This window comes from Cebus imitator, unplaced genomic scaffold (genome assembly GCF_001604975.1).
Source record: "Cebus imitator isolate Cc_AM_T3 unplaced genomic scaffold, Cebus_imitator-1.0 Scaffold46, whole genome shotgun sequence".
In the NCBI taxonomy this organism is placed as follows: Eukaryota; Metazoa; Chordata; class Mammalia; order Primates; family Cebidae; genus Cebus; species Cebus imitator.
Genome location: NW_016107361.1, coordinates 7,472,936 through 7,479,804, shown reverse-complemented (window position 1 = coordinate 7,479,804; position 6,869 = coordinate 7,472,936).

The following is a 6,869-nucleotide window of genomic DNA, read 5'->3' as shown; positions in this document are numbered from 1 at the left end:
TTTCAAAATATTCCCACACCAGATATTTTTACTCATCATCATATCTCTGCCTGGCAGATAATATATGGCCAAAAGTAGTAGTTGAATGAAACAGATTAATATAAGCCTGGCAAAATGAATGCTTAGATTTTTATAAAATTTTCCAGTTGACCTTTAGATTGCCCATAAAGATGACAGTCAACAAAGAACAAATCTCATTTAAACTTTCCATGGCACTGTTTGTTTGATGCATCCACTTACTTTGAAAGCACTTTTTCTTTTCTTGTGATTTGGTTGATAAACATGTTTCTTTCTTTTTTTTTTTTTTTCCTGGTTGTGAGAAGGGGCTTTGTTTTAGCATAATATGCAACAGCATATAAGAGAAGTGGACTATGGTGTTTATCTATTTATTTATTACTTTAAAAATGCTTAACAAAATTTTAAACTATCTATTTTCTTCAGTTTTCAGAAACAAAGTGTTTTATTGTATTATAGCCAATGCTGTATACTTTCTACATTTTAAAGTTAAGGAAATTAAGGTATAAAGTATTATGGTTCACCAATTTATGTGGACATTTAATAGGGGATCCTAGAACTATAATTCTGGAGTTTATTTAATTATTTTTTACTTATTTATTTAGACTTTTATTTTCAGTTCAGGGGTACATGTGCTGGTTTGTTTGTATAGGTAAACTCGTGTCACACAGGTTTGTTATACAAATTAGATCATGTTTCTTGAAGGAGGCACTGTTACCTACAGCAGTGTTTCCAAATCTAACCATGACACAGAATTACTGAAGCCATTAAAAACTAGGTTTTTTTTTCTTTTTTTTTGACATGGATTCTATGCCTGGTTATATTCAATTTCCTGAAATGGGGCCAATAAGTATGCATGTCTATTGACATATATATATATATATATATATATATATATATATGCTCTACAAAGTATAGGTGTATTTTATGGTGCCATTGACATGGTACTCCAAACCAGAATTATAGTATTAGATCCCCTGTTAAATGTCCACATCAACTGGGAAACCACCATCTTTTATACCTTAATTTCCTTACCTCTAAAATATAGAAATTACACAGTATTGACTATAATCCAATAAGAAATGTTGTATTTCTAAAACTTAACAAAAATAGATGTTTTAAAGATATTTAAAAATTTTTTGTAGTACAGTTGACCCTTGAAGAACAAAGGTTTGAATTGTTTGAGCCTTCTTAACCATGGATTTTATTCTGCCTCTGCTGCTTCTGAGACAGCAAGACCAGCCCCTCCTCTTCCCTTTCTTTCTCAGTCAACTCGATGACATGGAGATAGCAAGAATGAAGACACTTATGATGATTCTCTTCCAATTAATGAATAGTAAATATATTTTCTCTTATGATTTTCTTAAAGTATTTTCTTTTATCTAGCTTACCTTATTCTTAAAATATACTATATAATACATACGCTATTATAAAAATACATGTTACAATAGCAAAGACCTGGATCCAACCCAAATGCCCATCAATGATAGACTGGACAAGGAAAATGTGGCACATATACCATGGAATATTATGCAGCCATAAAAAAGATGAGTTTGTGACCTTAGTAGGGACATGGATGAATCTGGAAACCATTATTCTCAGCAAACTGACAAAAGAACAGAAAAACACCACATCTTCTCACTCATAAATGGGTGTTGAACAATGATAACACATGGACACAGGGAGGGGAGCATCACACACTGAGGTCTGTTGGTGAGTAGGGAGGTTGGGGAGGGATAACAGGGGGACAAATGCCAGATATAAGTGACGGGGAGGTGAAGGCAGCAAACCACATTGCCATGTATGTACCTATGCAATAATCCTGCATGTTCTGCACATGTATCCCAGAGCCTAAAGTGCAATAAAATATATATTTTAAAAATTAAAAAAAAAAACATGTTAATCAACTGTTTATGTCATTCGTAAGGCTTCTGGTCAATAGTAGTTGTTATGTTTTGGTAGAGTCAGAAGCTATACACGACGTTTTCAGCTCTGTGAGTGTCATTGCCCCTAACCCTTATATTGTTCAAGGGTCACTTGTATAGCATTTACCAACAATAAGCAAGCCAACAAATAATCTTCTGGATTATTTTTGTTATTTTGGAAAACATATATGACAATATTGATGGTACCATATAAATACAGGCATATACTTGCTTTAACTTGGCTATATAATAGATGACACAGTTATAGTTTCCTGAAAGAGCAGTGTTAGCCTCTATGATGCATATTATGACTGTTGTATTTCATATAATATTCCAAGGCTTGAAATATCATTATAACATCAAGGAAATATCAAAATGTATAACAGAGATAATTAATTCTAACTAGAATCCAAGTCAAATTTATTTGCCAGATATTAATACCCAAGACTAGATATCAGTTATATTGACTAGCTCCCCAGAGAGAAAGGCAATGACTTGTGTGACTTTTCCACACTTATGCAGTCATTAAATGGAAGTAATAAACAGGAATATGCACCAAAGCTCATATCAGAATTAGCATCAAATTAGTGCCCCTTGCATTTATCGTAGATTTTTAAATGCCCTGAATCATATTAGAAACATAATAAAGAACATTCTACACTGGCATGAATGTCCCTTCAGGATGGATAAAGCTTAAATGGAATTCCTCTGATGAAGCAGACTAAAATTCGACTAGATCTGTAAGGCTAACACAAACCATATTGAAATGGAGTTGACCCATAGTTCCTCATACTCAAATGCTCCTACTGAGAAAGTGTGAATTCTAGCATTGGGTGGTAATGTAGTTTTGATATCAAAAGTTTTAAGGTCAAGAAAAAAAAGATATAAAAATGAATTCTGAGTTTTACACTTCAACAGCCAAATAAAATATATTAATTTTTGAATCAGTGTTTTTGTGAATTTAAGTTTTTAATTTATTGGCTAAAATTCTATTTCCTAAAGTGAACACTGTCAAGAAATTGTCTTCATACATAAATTTCCTTAAAAGAAATTAAACAAGATCTCTTTCAATATTTTCAAAACAGTGAAAGAGCAAGTGAAGGCAAGATACGTAGTCAAGTCTTACAAAAAACTGGAGAGAGGAGGGTGAGGTGTGGAAGAGAGATGTGTTATTGTGAATCCAAATTTGAAGAAAGGGAAAAATGGTTTCCAACTGTCAAGAGTGTGCAGGGTCTGAGTTAATCTAGGATAGTTTAATGAACACTGGAAAAAGCCATGAGGCACTTGGGTCAGAAACAAAGAATGCTTTATTACTCATAGCAATAGCAGTGGTCAGAGTATCAGCATTTCCTGTCCTGATTTCCCAAGCCCCCAGATCCCCAGATAAATGAACAGAAGAGCAGATGATATTTGTATATACAATGGGTTTCTGTGGACAGGAAGCATGTCTGTCTTTTGTTCTGGAAAGTACCAGAACAAATTATCCAGAGAGTGAAGCTATGTCCATCTTCTAAGGCCATAGCAACCCTGCCCTTTGCACACAAGAGTGACAATATCTCTGTTTTCCAAGGATGTTTATTATGCATACATACATATCTCAGAACAGTCAGTGCCTCTACAATATAATCAGAAATGTAAGAGATCCATGGAGAATCATCTCTCAACATCTCTGAAACTACATCTCATATTTTCTAAGCTAGGGCCAAGGAAGGCAAACATTTAGCCCTTCAACAGTTAGCCAAAGGCAAGAAAACTGGCACTTCAAAAGGAAGGAATGGAAAAATTGTCCACAGTTCTCAAGGTATCCTTCAGATATAAACTAACTATAGTTTCACATAGTTCTGCTTCTATGACACATAAATACAAGCCCATGTAGCTGTATCTATCCAGGAAATAACTATTTGACACAAATGACACAGTGACTTCTCTATCCTTCTGCTATAGTTTTGAATGTATAAACATGTTATGGGCGAAAATAAAAGTGTCGTATCACTCTTGTTCACCTCTCCTGCTAGTTTATAAGCACATTTGAATTAATATAATCCATTATGCATAAAAATTAATAAACCACAGCCCCTTCAAAAACATAGCAATCTGATTGACAGGAACAAAAATTTAAAATGCACAAATATGGCTGACTGCATTCAACATATTTAATATTATTTAACCACTGCAGATAGTTTTGGGGCCATTCTTTCCTAAGCCTAGCTATGAATTCTGGTTGATATAAGACTTTTAGTTAATCATCAAAAAAAAAAAAAAAACTACCCAAGAAAAATATTTAATGCCATAAGTAATTGTGACTGTCATGGAACGATAACTGAAAAATTGTTCCCAATTGCACATGTCATGAAAATCCTACAAAGTCTCGAGTAACAGGCTTTTATTTTTTGTAATGCCAGAAATTCCACTATTATCACACACAGGGTTACCAAAGTCTACCATGTTTCATAGAATAACACCAAAATTGCCCATGTTGCATAGGTTTATACTAAAACTGCCATTGTATAGAATAATACTAAAAGGCTCTGAAAAACCTAGCAAGTATTATGACACACTTAGGCTATGAAGCCTAAGATTTAATAAAAGATTATTCAAAATTTTGTTTTTGAAATAAGACTTAAAAGACTATTAAAATTTTGTTTTTGAAATAATCATTGTCCTTAATTTTCTTGTGGATTTCTTTGGTTCTAAATGAGTAGAAAGCAAGAAGAAGAAAGTCTCAGTTTTTATTGGGTACTTTAGGGCACAGATATTTTTGTCTACTGGTCAAATGTGTTTATTATATTATTATAACCTGTGAATATTCATTAAATTCAGGGTATGTCAGTTTTCATATGTTTATGATGTCTCATAATAGCACAAACTTCAGAAAATCAGGGAAGACAAGATTTGAATTTTATAGGTGTGATTTATCAATTTTCAAAACAGGTCAGGTGTAAAAACATTACTTGCATGTGATAAAGGGAAGTTGTTAAATTTTAATTTATTAGACAGTGACAAATGCACTTATCATGCTTCTCATTGTTTTCCTTTTTTTTTTTTTTTTTTTTGGGTGTCGCGGGGAGACGGAATCTCGCTCTTTCACCCAGTCTGGAGTGGTATAATGGCACCATCTCAGTTCACTGCAACATCTGCCTCCTGGATTAAGCAATTCTCCTGCCTAAACTTCCTGAGTAGTTGCAATTTAGAGGCATGTGCCACCATGCCCGGCTAATTTTTTTTTTTTTTTTTTTATTTTTAGTAGAAATGAGATTTCACCATGTTGGTCAGGCTGGTCTTGAACTCCTGACCTCAAATGATCCACCCACTTCAGTCTCCAAAGTGCCTGATTATGTTTATTTAACACTAATAGAAATAGGCATATTATTTTGTTTTTAATGTGAATATATAACACTTAATGTGTTTCAGATTTCAAAAAGAGCAGACATACTTTACAAATAAAGTTGGTAAATACATTGTTAAAATCAGCTTTATGAAATGTCAAATGCTACGGATTTTAAGTACCTCTAGCTTACTGACCTATTTTCTTTATAATTATCGTAAAGTATAGAACATATGAACAAATAGTAAAAATGTAATACTGCTTGGTGAATGTGACAGTGTTACTTTACAGGCTATCTCTACATATAGTATGAAACACGGCACACTGCATTTATTTTTAGTCTTCCCTGAAACCCTACTGAAATAACAGTGACACAATTAAAAAGTTATGAAATCACAAATACAGTGAGAACAATATAAGACAACTATTAACTAGAATGTTGTACAAATGAAGGGTAGATTGCAACCAACATTTCCAGTAAAGAATATTTAAGTGTAACTGTCTGTGGCAGGAGACAGACAGATAAATTCTAATAACAAACAAGGCAATTATTGTCAGAAAAACTCAGAAATCCTCAGGAATTGGAGGTCCCTGGTATTGGTGAAGGACAGGATGTAGGGTTTGGAGATCATAAGAAGATAAGAAGTCAGAGTGAAATTAGGTCTCCTCTCTCAGAATATTCAGGCAGAAAACTGACCTCTCTCATTCCTTCAGAGATGGGAGGCAGAGCAGAGGGAGTAGACTGGAAACATTTCGTAATGATTTAGTGAAAATTAACAAATAGTGATAGCCCATTGCCCTCATTCAACTTCCATATTTGGGAGAACCAGGCTAAACACTTCCCCATCCCTCCCAAACTACCTTTCACAAAAGCAGGAGATTATAGGATTCTTCTCCAAGTAAACTAGCCTAAGAGACAATATGAGAAATGAATTGCATTTGATAGCGTGAGCTTGTATGACACAATCTCATCAGTACGTAAGCCTTGACCATGAATGTGAATGTCTAGTAACCTTCATAATGTTGTTTCTAGTGCCTCATTCTTAAGTGTGAACTAACAGCGAGTCTTTCTTTATTCCAAAAGCAATGAAAGAGGCCAAGAGAAATGAGGAAAAGAAAAAAATGTACTCGTATTTTTTAAATAATTTTTTAAAATAAATTCTTAGACCATGAAAAGAGTGAACAAAATTCATTCATGTGTGTATGTGGATGACATACATGTTCCATAAAATATACTATTCCAAAAATAAAGAAGTTATTCTTTCTTTTAGTAGAAACTAGGGATTACTTTTTTTTTTTTTTTTTTTTTAAAAAAAAAAAAAAAAAAAAATTTAATTTTTAAAAAAAGTAAATAAAAAAAAAAAAAAACTTTTCTAAAAATAAAATATTTATTCGAAAGATTGTAATATACAGTTGAGAAATTCAAAATATAAAAAAAATTATATAGACTATGAAAATAAAAGAAAAAAATGCAACATTTTATTTCAGGAAATGAATAGTTAAAACAAAATAGAAGAAAGTATAAAAGATAAAGTAATATATTATCCCAGAACCTAAAATATATGAATAAGATAACTGAAGGGCCAACAGGTAACTAAATGAAT